Source organism: Trachemys scripta, chromosome 3 (assembly GCF_013100865.1).
Source record: "Trachemys scripta elegans isolate TJP31775 chromosome 3, CAS_Tse_1.0, whole genome shotgun sequence".
NCBI lineage: Eukaryota > Metazoa > Chordata > Testudines > Emydidae > Trachemys > Trachemys scripta.
In genome coordinates this window covers 177,262,614-177,278,087 of record NC_048300.1, presented here as the reverse complement: position 1 = coordinate 177,278,087, position 15,474 = coordinate 177,262,614, and positions in this window count along the sequence as shown.

The window sequence follows — 15,474 nt, the reverse complement described above, 5'->3', positions numbered from 1 at the left end:
CGAAGGGGAATCGCTTTCCTGGAATCAGGCAGATTAGGCGCCTAAGCTGCTTCCTGTAAGAATGAATTAGGCAGGCAATTAACTCCACACAAAACAGTCAGAGGAAGAGGAAGAGCAGCCCACCTTATAACTTTTAGTCCAGTAGTTAGAGCACTCACCTGGGAGGTGGGAAACCTAGGTTCAATTCCCTCCTCTGCCAGAGGAGGAGAGTGGGTTTGAACAGGGGGTCTCCCACCTCCCTACAGGAGGGGGCTGTAACCACTTAGTTTTGGATATTCTGTTGGGGAGGGGGTTTCCGCTGTCTCTCCTGTGGAAGCTGTTACAGTTTGGCTAACTAGCAGGATCCTGGATCTCCCATGTCCCAGGTGAGGATCCTAACCACCAGGCACTAGAGTTACTCTCATTTGCTCTCTCTCTGACCCAATGACTCTAAGAAACTATACACAGTGGAACAGCTTAGACCAGTGGCTCTCAGACTTTTGTACTAGTGACCCCTTTCACACAGCAAGTCTCTGAGTGCGACCCCCCCCCTTATAAATTAAAAACACTTTTTTAGATATTTAACACCACTAGAAATGCTGGAGGCAAAGCAGGGTTTGGGGTGGAAGCTGACAGCTTGCAACCCCCCATGTAATGACCTCACGACCCCCTGAGGGGTCCCGACCCCCAGTTTGAGAACCCCTGGCTTAGACTACTTAAAGAGTCATTGGGCCAGAAACAGAAAGAGACAGAGAGAGAGAAAATGACTCTATAGCCTGGTTATTAGAGCCTCCACCTCAGCGATGGGAAACCTAGGGTCCAGTCCTCCTGCTTCAATCACTCTTTAATTAGTTAGCCAAACTAGAACAACAGGAGAGAATGAGGGAACCAACCTTCCTGCCTCACAGAATTCACATAGCTCACTCCTTAAAGCACTCTCCTGAGAGGTGGGAGATTCCTGTTCAAATCCATTCTTCCCCTAGGTTAAGAATTTTCTGACTTGTGCTCGAACGTAGGGCTCTGGCGTCCACACTGCAGTCCGCAGACCTGAGTCAAAGTAACCACACAGCAGTCCTAATGCTGCCCCCACCCTGAAATGTAGCCATAGGAACATAGTGCACTGTGGGAAAACTTGACTGCCCACCCTGCACATTACCTGGAAGCAGCTCACTTTGCAAAAGGCTTGATGGGTTCAAAATTCATTGCAAACCCAGGAGGCTTCTGTAATACTGTGCTTGCAGATCAGAACAGAACGGGTTAATGCTGACCTGAGCTGCTGCCATTTGCCAAGGTGGGGAGGGAGAGGGGCACTTCCATTTTCAATAATGTAGATTGCAGGTTGTTGGGACAGGGAGACTAAGGAAATTGTCCCATGGAATTGGTGGGATTGTTCCAGATGACTCCCAGACCTGAGTCAAGCGGGGCTGTGGCTACACAGCAAATCAATAGGGCTCAGACCTTAGGTCCCAGCTTGATTTAAGCTCAGACCCTCCAGCCCTGCAGGGTCTTGGGACCCTGGGTCTGAGCCCTGGGTTAGCGGAATTTCAGTGTAGATGCAAGATGGGTTAGCCTTGAGCCCGGGCTCAAACACAAGCTTACATTGCAGTGTAGGTGCCCTTAGGCACCTAAATACCTTTGTGAATCTGGGCCTCTCTTTTGTGACAAATATCCCTACTCTATTCATTAAACTAACAAAATCTTCCTGCAGTTAGTATTACAAGTGTCCTGTCCTCCTCTCCCCAGGGGCTAAATGCAGCTTTTGTGACCCTGTGACATATGTCCCAGTCCCTATCCCAGCTGATGAACCCCCTCCAGTGATAAATCCCCAACCTGCCTCCTAACCGAATAAACCAAATCTGACCCCTCAGTAACAGTATTAACAAGTTCCCTGGTCCTTCCTATCTGTCAAATCCCTCAACTCCCAGATAGTACACAAGCTAAAGCAGTCTGTCTATGGATCATCTGCTCACACTTCGCACTGGGTCCCACAAAAGGCAGGGCCAAACCAGAAGAGCACCTTCTAAAAATTGCCAGGAAAGCATAACAAACTGAATTTTTCAAAAGGCAGAATTCAGCCATTATTAAAATGTTCTACTTGAAAACAAAAGCAGTTATCTAGCGAAGTTCTTTTTTTTTTCTTTTTTTCTTTCCGTAAATGAGTTTCTAGCCCTTCTGGCATAATTCCCTTGAAAAGCTGTTGATTTGGTGGTGTTTTCATTTGTTGCAACAATTAACACATATATTTGAACTATTTCTCCTTAATGATCTCTAACTCTGAAGCTTGCAATGCTATTAAGTGCTGAAAATTCATCTGTTTTATTAATGCTCTCCAGAGTTAGATAATCCCCGTGATCCTCCCTCCTAAAACTGCTCTGGAACAGCTACCTGATGAATTTCAAACAATGAAGGAGCCAACACCTCAGCTAAGCTCCTGGTAGATGTGGTGTTTAAAATTCAAGAATTTGCATGACACATTTGCCAAAGTCTTCACATAAGATTCTAAAACTGAAATGCAAGACTGAGAACTCTGTGCACGTATGTCATAAGACTCTGAGACAAACAAGAGACTCAAAATAAAGCACGGTAAATTTAATGTCTTTTTTATTTCTGACTTCTATAATTCAAACATGCACATTCCAGGGGACAGACAGAACCATTCTTTTTTGTCTCTTTCAAATGGGAGACTATGCACTGTTTACCACTTTAAAAAGATTGGGTTTTTGATTCCTATCCAAGTGCATTTTAAAAAGATCGGTACTTAAATACACTTATTACTTAGCTCAACTTTAACTACAGTAACAAAGGTTTTGTTTTTTAAACTGGATACACAACACCCATTGTTTGTATCCTCAGTGTCCATGATATGTACTATAGCAGGGGTGGCCAAACAGTGGCCCGTGAGCCACATGCAGCTATTTTACAGTTAAAGTGCAGCCCACAGAGCCTTCATACCCTCCTGTGTGTGGAGGAACTTGGGACTTCTACCCTGCAGTGGGGTGGTGGGGCTAGGAGCTTCTGCCAGAGACAACTGGGGCCTGCTGAGAGTGTGTGTGGGGGGAGCACAATTTAAAGGTTCTCCAAACAGCTTGAGTCATGCCCTCCCAGGCACACACCCCCTCTTACCCTCAGTGGCCCCTCCCTGCAGCTTCCAGCTGTTTGCCACTGCCTCTTCCCAGGGCTGCAGCTCCCAAGCTTGCTGGCTCCAACAGCTGTCATGCAGGGAGGGGGCCTGGTGGCACCATGTGACCTAGCAGGACCAGCAAATCCCAGAAAAAATCTGGGAGGGGGGGCATGAGCAGGGTCCTCCCGAGGGGCTGAAGCTCCAAGATACACTCCTCCCTGCATGGCAGAAGCCCCTATCCCCATCATCCCACTGGGGGGCTGAATTCCCAAGCCTGGCAGGCACCTCCCATGGGGCTGAAGCCTCAAGCCCCGGCAGGTGCCTCCCATGGGGCTGTAGTCCTGAGACCCCCTATCTCCGCAGGGCTGAAGCCCCAAGACCCGCTTCCTTGTGGGGCTGAAGCCCTGAGCCCTGTCAGGCACCTCCCCCAGGCACCTCCCCTTGAGCCTCTGCAGATGTGACCTGGGCCTTGAACTTCTGACGATTATCATAACCGGCTTGGAGGATCCGTACGTTTGGCCACCCCTGTATTACAGTATCACCCCATATCAAATTCCCACATATATACAGTATAACAAGTACAGTTGCAATACTAGCAAACTATTTTTTAAAATTCTAGATTATTATAGGTGGGACTAATAACACTGTCTAGTCTTAAAACCATTGTAAGATCCTGTTTTCAGTTGCTAATAACTTTGCCAAATTTTAATAGTTTGGGCTGAAATTTTCCATACTGTGTGTCTGCCTCAGGCTGATTATTATTATTTATTTTTATTTACTTTTTTAAATTTCAACCAAAATGATTCAGACTGGGAGGTTGCAAATCCAGTACTCAAATGTTAAGAAATGCCAGTTTTAAGATTGCCTGGGCTACCTCACTCTGTCACTATTGTGCTTATGAGTTATAATGCAATCTTCAATTACACCGTCACATCCTATTTTTGCACAGGACTCTTGCCACATTCATTGCACAGAAAGAAGTGGCACCTGCTCGATGGATGAATCAGGGTAGTTTAGTGAAGATTGTTGTCTATAGGACCCCTGCTTCATTTGTTGCAAAAGTTGGAAGGTGTATAGTGAATGAGAAAGGGGATTCCAAGAAGTGGAAGGACAGTGTCATGGTTAAGGCACTAGGATACTGTCCAGGAGAACTGGATTCTATCCCAGCCTCTGTCACAGAGTTGCTGTGTAATGCTGGGCAAGTCACTTAAACCAAACTTTTCACAAGTGGTCACTAAATGTGTGTTCCTCATTTTCTGGGTGCTGGACTTGAGACACTGGAGTCTCATATGGAGAAGTGCTGAGCTCTCATAACTGCAACTGAAGTAAATGGGAGCTGTGCTTTGAATATATGAAGTGCTATATAATGCTATGTACTCTGAAAAATTACGTTGCAAATTCGGTACCCCAAATTAGTGGATGCTTTTGACCTCAATCTCTCTGTGCCTCAGTTTTCCAACTGTAAAATGGCTATAATAATACCCACTCATCTCAGAGGGGTGTTGTGAAAATAAAAGCCCTAATATTTGTGAAACACCCAGATACTATAGTGATGAGTGCCACAGAAATAACCAATAGGGAATTAATAAATCTGTCTTCAGAGCATGCTTTGAATTGTGTGCAGTAAATAAGGCATTGAACCATACATTGAACAACAATGAGAAAACAAAATATTGAATAGCTGCTGATCAAGTAAGCATCACCCATTCTATATATTGAATGAGGTGGGAGTCCTGTGGAAAAAACAGTATGTGATCATGTAGTTAAAGACTGCATCATAATGCATGCACACAAGGGGGTCAAATTAGGGTTGCACAGGCAATCTTAATGCTAGCATTTCGTAACTTTTGAGTGCTTGACTTTGCAACATTCATAATGTTCTTTTAATTAGTTTTTGTGTGTGTAATAATCAGTACGCCCTCTAACCTTTTTAATGTCTGAATGCTGCCTTTGTTCAAAAGGAGTAAATAACTGGAATAATAACATACAGAGCTACTCCTTTTATAAGTGCAGCACTGCTTACATGCTGTACAGACTGCTCTGTTTGACTTGGCAGATTTGACTGAGACATGGCACCTAGTATGTGGTATGCCTCGGTCAATAACTGCAGAGTGTGATGTGCATTACAGTTCTCTTAAAAGCACCCCTTAAAATTCTAAGGTGCTGAGTCCAAATACGGTTCCCATTCAGTTTTGTCCTCTCATGTGTGATTTTGTGAAATAGTAAATTCTTCATTGACTTACCCCTGTAATTCAATTCCATTGAATTCAGTTGGGTATTAGATAATGTAAATCAGCACAGAATTTGGCCCAAAGCTCCCAAGAGATAGTAACAAACCCATATGATATGCTTGTGTTTCTTTGGATCACTGAACTAGCTGAAATATATGTAAAAATCACATTTATGCAGCCAGTTGCTTATTAATTAGGTATCCGAGGAGGCTCTTATATGTTGTTTATTCCAGAAAGTAAAAGGCATATCTGGCACTGTTCGAAAGCTGACTGACAGGTTGGTGGCAGAGTATGCCAATAACAGGTACATGGGACTAAAAAAATCTCTCGCTTACAGTCAAAGAGCACTCTTTAAAAAAAAAAAAAAAAGCTTCTAGCACAGGTATTACATATATATCTGCCATTACATTGGGCCTGATCTATTAAGATTTACTCTGATGTGTAGGCCCACTGAATTAATCACTTCTCTAGTGACCATTTGGGCAGAGTAGGTGAAATCCTGGCCCCACTGAAGTCAATAGAAAAACTCCCACTGACTTCCATAGGACCTAGATCTCACCTATTTTTAGAGTATTAAACGTTGAGTACAAACCTGCCCAGGCACTGTGGGTACATACTGCCTACGCTACTGTGTCTACACAACTACTTTTAGCTCTAGCTGAAAGAATATTATGAGTATCTCTGCTCAAACTGGGAATCAGAGCCCCAGCTCCAACCACAGACAGAGTCTAAATGAGAGTAGACAAAGCTGGATCACACAGTAAGAGGCCAAGTTCTCAAGAAGGATAATGGTATAGGCAGGTATTGAGTGGGTTATGAAAGAATGAAGAACACAGAATGCAGCAGGGAAATACACTGTAATTCTAGGTACTGAAGTTGCAAAGATTAGAATACAAAGGTGAGAACAGTGAGAAGTTTCCATTCAATGCTTTATATTCTCTTTTCCTAGCTGCACATTGTTAATCACCCTTTTCTGCTTTCAGCATCATATACTTCTTTTTTCTCTTTTGCCTGCCTATCCCTTTTTACACTTCAACTTGCATCTCTGCTTTTCCTCACATATTTCTTTTTCAAACTCCTTCCCCTGCCTCATTTATAGTGAAGCCACTCCCATATCCTCTTCCCACTGTTTATTAATCTGATATAGTTTATAGGTAAGGTTCCTACTCTGAGGTAAAAACCTTTTGGAAATAAGAGAGATTTGCTAGGAATTATTAGATAATGGCAATCCTTCTCCCTTGACCCATTTTTCAAGTAGTTTTTAATCTCTGCAACCCCACAGCATCATTTTTGCATAGCCACTAGTTTATTCCCAAATAAGAACGGCAGGGAATTGACTGGAGATGAGGGGAATGCTAGAACTGTACCAGACTGTGATACCCTTCCTCATACTGAGTAGTATCTTATCTGATGAGTACTTCCATTGAGTGAATGGGGTTTTTCATGGCGTAAAATGCTATTCAACATGAACAATGTATCATAATCTGGGCCATTGTGAATATAATCATGATAAATGCAACTCCCCTGAAATATTCAGTTTTAAGCTATTTTTTAAAAAATAGCCTGTGGAATTTAACAAACCTACTACAATATGCCGTTTGCCTTCTTGGCAACTAGGGCACATTGTTGACTCATATCCAGCTTCTCCACTGTAATCCCCAGGTCCTTTTCTGCAGAACTGCCGCTTAGCCAGTAGGTCCCTAGCCTGTAGCAGTGCATGGGAATCTTCCGTCCTAAGTGCAGAACTCTGCACTTGTCCTTGTTGAACCTCATCAGATTTCTTTTGGCCCAATCCTCCAGTTTGTCTTGGTCATTCTGGACCCTATTCCTCATGACCCCAGCTTAGTGTCATCTGCAAACTTGCTGAGGGTGCCATTCATCCCATCATCCAGATCATTAATGAAGATGTTGAACAAAACATCTATAGGGGAGGCTTAATGTCTCCTAGAGCTCCTGGGTGCACAGAGGCTGCATTGCAGCTGATACATCCCTCTTTGTGTTGCATGTTGCTCCCCCATATACAGCTGGATAGCTCTCCAGGCTGGTGTGCAATGAAGGGAAGCTATGATCCCACTTCCTCTCATCTCTGCTCCTGAGAGCGCAGGACAGTTCTGACAGGCTCCTTACAACTTCCCACTATGCACCACTGTGAGAGCCAGCCACTACCTGACCCCAGGAAATGACCTCATGCTTTTTTATTGAGGCTAAACCGTCAATATTTTTATCTTATCAAAGCCTGAGATGTGAAGCTAGACAAATTCATCCTGCAAATAAAGTGCACATTAAGTGAGGGTAATTTGCCATGGAAACAATTTACCTAGAGATGTGGTGGAAATCTTTAAATCAAAACTGGCTGTCTTTCTAAATGAAATGGTCTAGTTCAACAGAGGTTATTGGGTTCAATCCAGGAGTTACTGGGTGAAATTATATGCCCTCAGTTATGCAGGAGCTGAGACTAGATTATAACTATGATTCCTTCTAGCCTTTAAATCTATTGATTCTTTTTTGTGTTGCCTGCGCTTAAAACTAAAATAAAATAAAAAGTAATAAAAAGGTGTAACAAAAAAATTTTAACTTTTCCTCCTATTACAAGATTCTCACCATTGTCCTGTTAACTGAAACAGATATTTTAATTGCCCAAGCATAGGAATAATATGTACAGGAATGAATAATAATAAAAACAATAATTTAAAAAGAATACAACAATAGCTTTATTAGAATGAATAGGCACTATTCAAACGTTATCTCATATGTTACTTTTTCCCTTTTCCAAGTCTCTCTAAGTTTCATCCATGTTTTTAATCAAGGCATTCTGCAAAATTGTGTATAATTTCTGAATTGGAACTAATGCAAGAAATCTAGGTCACTATATTGACTTCAAGGAGCACTCCTCAGCTGATTATGTCATCTTCACTGATGATTACAAAACATTCCCTTGTTCATTCAGCTCAAGCTTTCTTCTGTAACTTCCTTTGCTGTCATCACTGGTGGAGCAGAGGGAATGGGGGTTGTATGTGAAAGTGAAATAACATATAATTCAGCTCTGCCAACTTCAATTTAAAAGGAAATGGATTTGGGGGTCAAGATCTTGAAGGGAATTATCATATCAAACCTTCCTTTCTTTATGGCTAAGAAGGAAGGAGGGGTCTGAAGGTTTATTTCTGCAGTGACATGGGGCCACAGTATAGAAAAGGTTAAGAGCCACTGAGCTAGAAGAAGGCAAAATTCATGAGCATTACAGTCATGCTTAAGAAAGGTACGGCTTATATGAAGACCCTTTTTAAAAATGGGGTTATTAATAATTTGATCTAAACTAATTCTGCGAAGTATGGAGACAGGCAAGAAGCATGAAAGCTACGAAGTGGAGCAGGTGGAAAATCAAGTGTGAAATTGGCAATTTTTTGAGTTATACAGGGAGTTTAAGGCTTTATTGTTAGACATGATGTGACTGGGACAGAGGTGCAGTGATTTTGCCATCCAGGCAATGGCTATTTATGTCTGTATAAAATGATCTTAAGCCTCGATTTACAAGTAGAGTAATTTGGAAATTATGATTTAACTGAACAAAGTTAGACGAGGCATGGCCAACAAATGAGTTATTGGTTAGGCCTGTGGAATGGGAATTTTACCAGAAGCAGAAGTGAAATGGAATTTTATCACCCTGTTTCCAGACTGCTCAATGGCTTTTTTCCTATCAGGTGAATGCATAGGGAGGAGATTGGGGCTGGAAGATGACACCAGGGGAGGACATAAGACTGGTCTTTATTCCTCTCATCTAGCTCTATCAACTATCATAAGCAATGAAAGACTGGACCACATCAATACCTGACTGGAACATTTCTCAGGAAAATTCACACAGTACAGGAAGTGATGCTAGTGAATCAGTAGGTAATACTCATCCATATAATTATTGATTAATAAGTAATTATTAGCTAACATGATCTTAACAAGCACTATAGAGGATACTGGATTGCTGGTCACTACGTTAATTCTTGGTTTCTGAGTAGACATAACTCAAACTGTTGGAGAGAGGAAAAATCCCAGATTATCATAAAAATGAAAAAAAGAATCATCACAAGAGTAGCTGGGAAATATGTCATTTTTGCATCTTACAATAAAAAAATCAGATGCCTTTATACATTTTTTCTGATGTGCTGTAGAATAAATACAACTACATCCAGAGATGTGGTCCCTTCAGCTTGCTGATTTAAAAGAACACAATGCATGCTATTAGAAATGTTCCTGCTTTGGTTATTAATACAGAACCTGATAGATCGTGCAACCAATAGCTAACTTTTGTGTATTATGTGAGTCTGCTCCTTTTAGACCTAGAGAAAATATCTGATCAACAGGAGCTGCTACAAGAACACAAATCTGCAATGCTTCAGACTCCAATTGTGGCTTAGTACTAAAGTATAAAGTAGAGGGGACAAAAAAAAGCAAACGTGTATGCCTGACCCTGCAAACCCTCCCAGACATATACTCTTTCGTTGCACAAGTAAGTATTTATTCACCTGAGTCAGAGACAGCAGGACTGGACTTTTTATACTATACTTTACATCTTCAATTTTCAAGACCAAAATATTAACTCCTAAAATTGATATTAACTAGCAAGAAAACCTGAACATACAGTTTAGAGATTTAAGCTAGAGGGAGGATTCCCAACATAAATTCACACAGTTCTGTTTATTTCATAGCTTTATGCCCATTACTACCAAGTGAGCATCTGGTCTAGAGAATTTAAAAGACTTAATATAACAGAAATAAAACTGCCAACTTTAAAAGGAGCTACTATTAGTTCTTAATATAGATAAAGATATCTTTATGTGTACTGCACTTTATAGGTTTGTTAGGCCCTCAGATATCTCAGTAGTGGGTTCAGCAGAAGAAAGATGAATAGAGAAACACACATATAGTTTTGGAACAGCACCTATAAGATGTAAGATCCAACCAGGCAGAACTTTGCAGCTGGATTTTGAAGTAAACGGCTTCATTTTAGAAGCATATAATTTTCTGAGAAAGTGAGATAATTTACAACTAGTATCCCTTTGGAGCCCTCTATTAAAAGTGCCTAGTCCTAATTCCAAATACAGAGAAAGGGAGGAATTACAGTTGATTTGTGTTGTTTTAATGAAAGCAATCTGCTGACATTGTAGGAAGAACTGTACGTAATGTTAATCTGAGACGAAAATTTTGTTGCGGCTATTTTTGAAAATGTTACATATTCTCCTGGCAAATAGTGATTGTCTTTATTCCTTTGGAGCAGGAAATCTAGGGTTCTTGACACAGTGTGAATGTGCTCTGTATTTCCATCTTTGATTGTGAAATCTTGGATCCTGGTGCAATTCATGGGGCTATTGCTTTATATTGCAGAATGAAATTTCAACACCATTTGTGATGACTTAGACATGCAGCTTCTATTTATGTTAATAGGAACTGCATGTCTGATCAACTGTGAATAGCACCGGAAAGGTACTCCAATATGATATCTTTATACAGAAATACCATTTGTGATATTGCTTGTCACTGTGACTTGATATGCAACTTTCTTTTTTGTAACCCGGCTGCCGTTGAAATTCTCTCTTGAAAACTCATGTCCTCAATATTTACATTTGTAACTATTACATGTACATATTATCTACATAAGAGAAGATGGGAACCTTTGTCCACTGATTCGGAGGGGGGGCACAAAAGAGGAATGGGGGTCTGAGAGGCAACACATTGCCTCCCAAACACCTAGGGTCAAACAGTGTAGGTGACAGCAGGCTTCAGTAATGTCTGCTGCTTCTTCTTCTACACTGTGGAACCCAAGGTTAGTTGTGGTTGGCTGGGGGAAGGGTCTGTACTTTCTATAGGAAGCAGAATAGAAGCAAAGGGCCCTGTGTACAGATGCCACTTGCTTCAGGCAGATCACAGGAGTCTGTGGGTTTGAAGCAGCCTTTTACACTGGACAATCTCTATTTTCCTACCCCTGTGGAAGAACTAGATGGAAATTCCGTGTGTGTGAACTTTCAGAATTTCCACTCCCTTATGCACATCAGATACTTTTATTTCTACTGGAGGTCACCAATTTGAAATTCATCCCCCACCCCCACCCCAGCTTGGTAGTGAATTAAAGTTGTTAAAATCTGATGGACGTGCCGAGATCACCCAAGTCAAATATCGGGACGCGGTGGGGGGAGGGGGGGGAGGGTGACGTGGGGGGGCGTGGTGGGGGGCGGGGCCAACAAAAAAAGAAAAAAAAAACACCTTCCTCCGCAAGCGCTGGAGGGAGGCCCGGGAGACTCAGGGGAAGCGAGACTCAGAGGAAGCGCGGGGCCGGGGTGAGTAAGAGTCTGGCCTGGTCCCGAGCAGGCAGGACTCAGTTGGGTGGTAGGGAGAGGAGGGGGGCGGCCCGCGGTGCCAGGCGGTGGCTGTTCTCACCCCCAGGCAGCGGGACTCGGGAGCAGCCGCTGCTGCAGCTCCCACTGCCGCAGGGGAAGGAAGCGGCCATGGCCAAGCTTGGCGGCTGTGGCTCTGGCGCCCCCGAACCCCCCGAGCCGGGGCCTGCTGCGGGGACCCAGTAGCACGCACGCTGCACGCTGCACCCAGCCCCTGGCCAGTCGCGTCTGGGCTGCTGCCCAGCTGGTGCTATCGTGCGGCGGCCCCGGAGTGGGGGCAGCAGGCCCCAGCCCCCGCGTCCCACTCGGGTCCCACAGGGGAACGAACGGGGCTGGGCTGCCGATGCCTCCACCCCAGGGCCGCCGCGCGATAGCACCAGCTGGGCAGCAGCCCAGATGCGACTGGCCAGGCGCTGGGCGCAGCGTGCACGCTGCTGGGTCCCCGCAGCAGGCCCAGGCTCGGAGGGTTCGGGGGCACCAGAGCCGCAGCCGCCGAGCGCCATGGCCGCTTCCTCCCCCGCGGCAGTGGGAGCTGCAGCAGCGACTGCTCCCGAGTCCCGCTGCCCGGGGGGAGAACAGCCACCGCCTGGCCCCGCGGGCCGCCCCCCTCCTCTCCCTACCACCCAACTGAGTCCTGCCTGCTCGGGACCAGGCCGGACTCTTACTCACCCCAGCCCCGCGCTTCCCCTGTGTCTCGCTTCCCCTGAGTCTCCCGGGCCTCCCTCCAGTGCTTGCGGAGGGGGGAGGAATGGTGAGCCCGGGGAAGAGGCGGGGATTCGGGGAGGGAGCCAATCGGGGGAGGAGGGGGGGGCGCGAGCACTTCCGGGCTCCAGGCTCCGGCACATTTCCTTGTTTGTCCAGTGTCCCGACCGCACGTCGGTCGGGACGCGGGACAAACAAGGAAATATCGGGACAGTCCCGATAAAATCGGGACGTCTGGTCACCCTATCGCCAGAGTTCAACTCCCATTGAAGTAGCTCCAGTGCCCAAAGGACACATCAAATAAAAAAACAGACAGAAGAGTAGATTCACGTTGGCCACATGCTGAATGGGTATGAAGACTGAGGCTAGGTCTACACTGGGGGTGGGGGGAGGGGATCAATTTAAAATACGCAAGTTCAGCTACGCGAATAGCTTAGCTGAATTCGATGTATCCGATCCGACTTACTGCGCTGTGAGGACGGTGGCAAATCGACCACCACGGCTCCCCCGTTGACGGCGCTTACTCCTACCTGGGCTGGTGGAGTATGCACGTCAATTCGGGGATCGATTGTCGCGTCCCGACGAGACACGATAATTCGATCCCCGAGAGATCAATTTCTACCCGCCGATCCACGCGGTAGTGAAGACAAGCCCTGAGCTACGCTCTCACACAGAAAGCCCCCCTAGAAAATATTACCTATTGTGGGTTACCTATAAAACTCTCTGTCATTGTTTTTAACAGCTTGCTCATCCCTATGAACAAGTCTTTACAGAATATGTTCAGTGATTACTCCACCATAAAGAATTAGCACCAACTTTTCAGATTCAGATGTAAGAACTGCAGCAACAAGGACTCACTTTTATATACAAAACTGGTATTTGCATATTTAAGTGCCCAGTTATGCCCACAGTTACTCATCTTGCATTTGAAAGTTTATGAGAATGTGTGTGAGAGCACAGCATGTAAAACAACCTTTGCGTGGGTATACCTGTTACAACTTTCCTTGAAATGTGGGGCCAGGCCCTGCTCTCATGGAAATCAATGGAAGTTTTGCTTTTGCTTTCAATGGATGTAGAATCTGGCCCAGTCCCAGAATTTGTCAGGGGCCAATAGATTGGGCTCCTGCATCTCCAGATTCAATGGACCAATTTATTTTGGCTGGTGTGTCCAAAGGTGTCCGCACAGGACATGAGTCAGGATATACTTATGCTGCTCTTCAAGCAGATGAGGACAAATTCACTTCTAGTGTAACACTGTTGATTTGAGGGGAGTTAAAACACCAGATATAAATTTGACCCAACACACCCAGTCATGCACAATCAGAACCTCTTTGTGTTGCTAAGTGTTCCCATGCCCTCATCTCTGAGGTCATGACTTTCTATGTGGGTGTTTTGGGGCAGTTTAGGGAGACAATCATTTTATGTGCAGGACATGATTTATGATGTTTACTCAGCTGCACTTTTTTATGTACACAGACCTTTGTGAGTCTCAAGACAAAGATTGAGCCTACTTTTTTTTTTAATTGGCACCTACAGAGCTCCCACACCTCCCATTGATCTCAGTAGGAATTGAGGGTGCTGAGCTTCTTCCCAGAAGTGGTCTGCTCCTTACAGGACTGGATAGCTGATGGACCATGTCTAAAGCCCTCTAGCATTTGCCCCACAAGTCAATGTCTTCAGTTCCAATACCTTCCCACATGATTCAACAATGAGATGGAATATGAATTCACTCCATGACAAAATTTTGGGGACCAATCCAAACCCTATTGAAGTGAATAGGCAGACTGCCATTGCCTTGAATGAGTTGGATAAGGCTCAAGATGTGTGACACTGATAATTATAGGCCAGATTCTGCTACCCTGACTCATGTTGAATCAATGGGACTTTTTTGCAGCGTAAGGTATTACTCAGTGTAAGGGTGACCTATGCTGGCTATTAAAGTTGGTAGGGAAAGACAAACACAGACCTGAATGCACATGGTAATGTTTCCTGGGTATGAAAACTATTTTTAATAGAATTTGTTGCAAAGAAAACATATAGCTAATGAGTGACATATTATTGTAATTCTACCAAAGATCCTATTTGAGTTTCTGTTTTGTCTCTCTTCCATTCAATTATGAGTTTGTATTGCACTTCTGGACAGAATAATTCTTTTAATTGAATGTTAATATAACCAAATTCCTTTGGAGTCTAGCCTATTCAATCCAATATCAGGATAATCTATATTAAATAGTCACAGGATAGACTTCACAGGAAATAGTTAAATCCTAGCCTAATCAGAAACAAAATTCAAATAAATATATAACTCAACTGTAAGGATATTAAAGTTGCAGATTAAACCTATGACGTAACTGAAATTCACAATCTAGGCACACCAGGGGACCAGCCTCATTCTTTAATATGCCCCCCCCTCCCCATTGTACATAGAGGCTTGAAATTTGGTCTTTAATTTTGAATGTCCATGTTGTCATGGGTGTAAACTACAATCTTATTTTTTAATGTAGTTTTTGTCTGTGATGTATGTTGTTAAGAAATGATGAAACTTTTTTTCTACACCACTGAGCAAAGTGTTACAAAGTTTATATGATTTACCATGAAAAATATTGCATTAATTGCCATAGTCCATAATTCTCTGAATATATATTTAGCTTGCAATGAGTAGAGATTTAGGGCTTAATTCTGAGGCATGTAACACTATATGGCTGCATTCCTTTTCAGTACAACAACCCATCTGTTTATCAGACTCCCTTTAAAATGTTTGATTTACCAACTCCACGGCCTAATTCTGACATCCTCACCCAGGTTATATAGCACATTACATCCTGAGTGGTTCACTCATGAGGTAAGGTACTATTCAACAAAAGCACAAGTATTAAAAATTTGCCTTAGTAACTCAGCATTTTCCATGTGGCTTTATTTAAATATTATAACAATTCCTTGTATCAGAGGGGTAGCCGTGTTAGTCTGAATCTGTAAAAAGCAACAGAGGGTCCTGTGGCACCTTTGAGACTAACAGAAGTATTGGGAGCATAAGCTTTCGTGGGTAAGAACCTCACTTCTT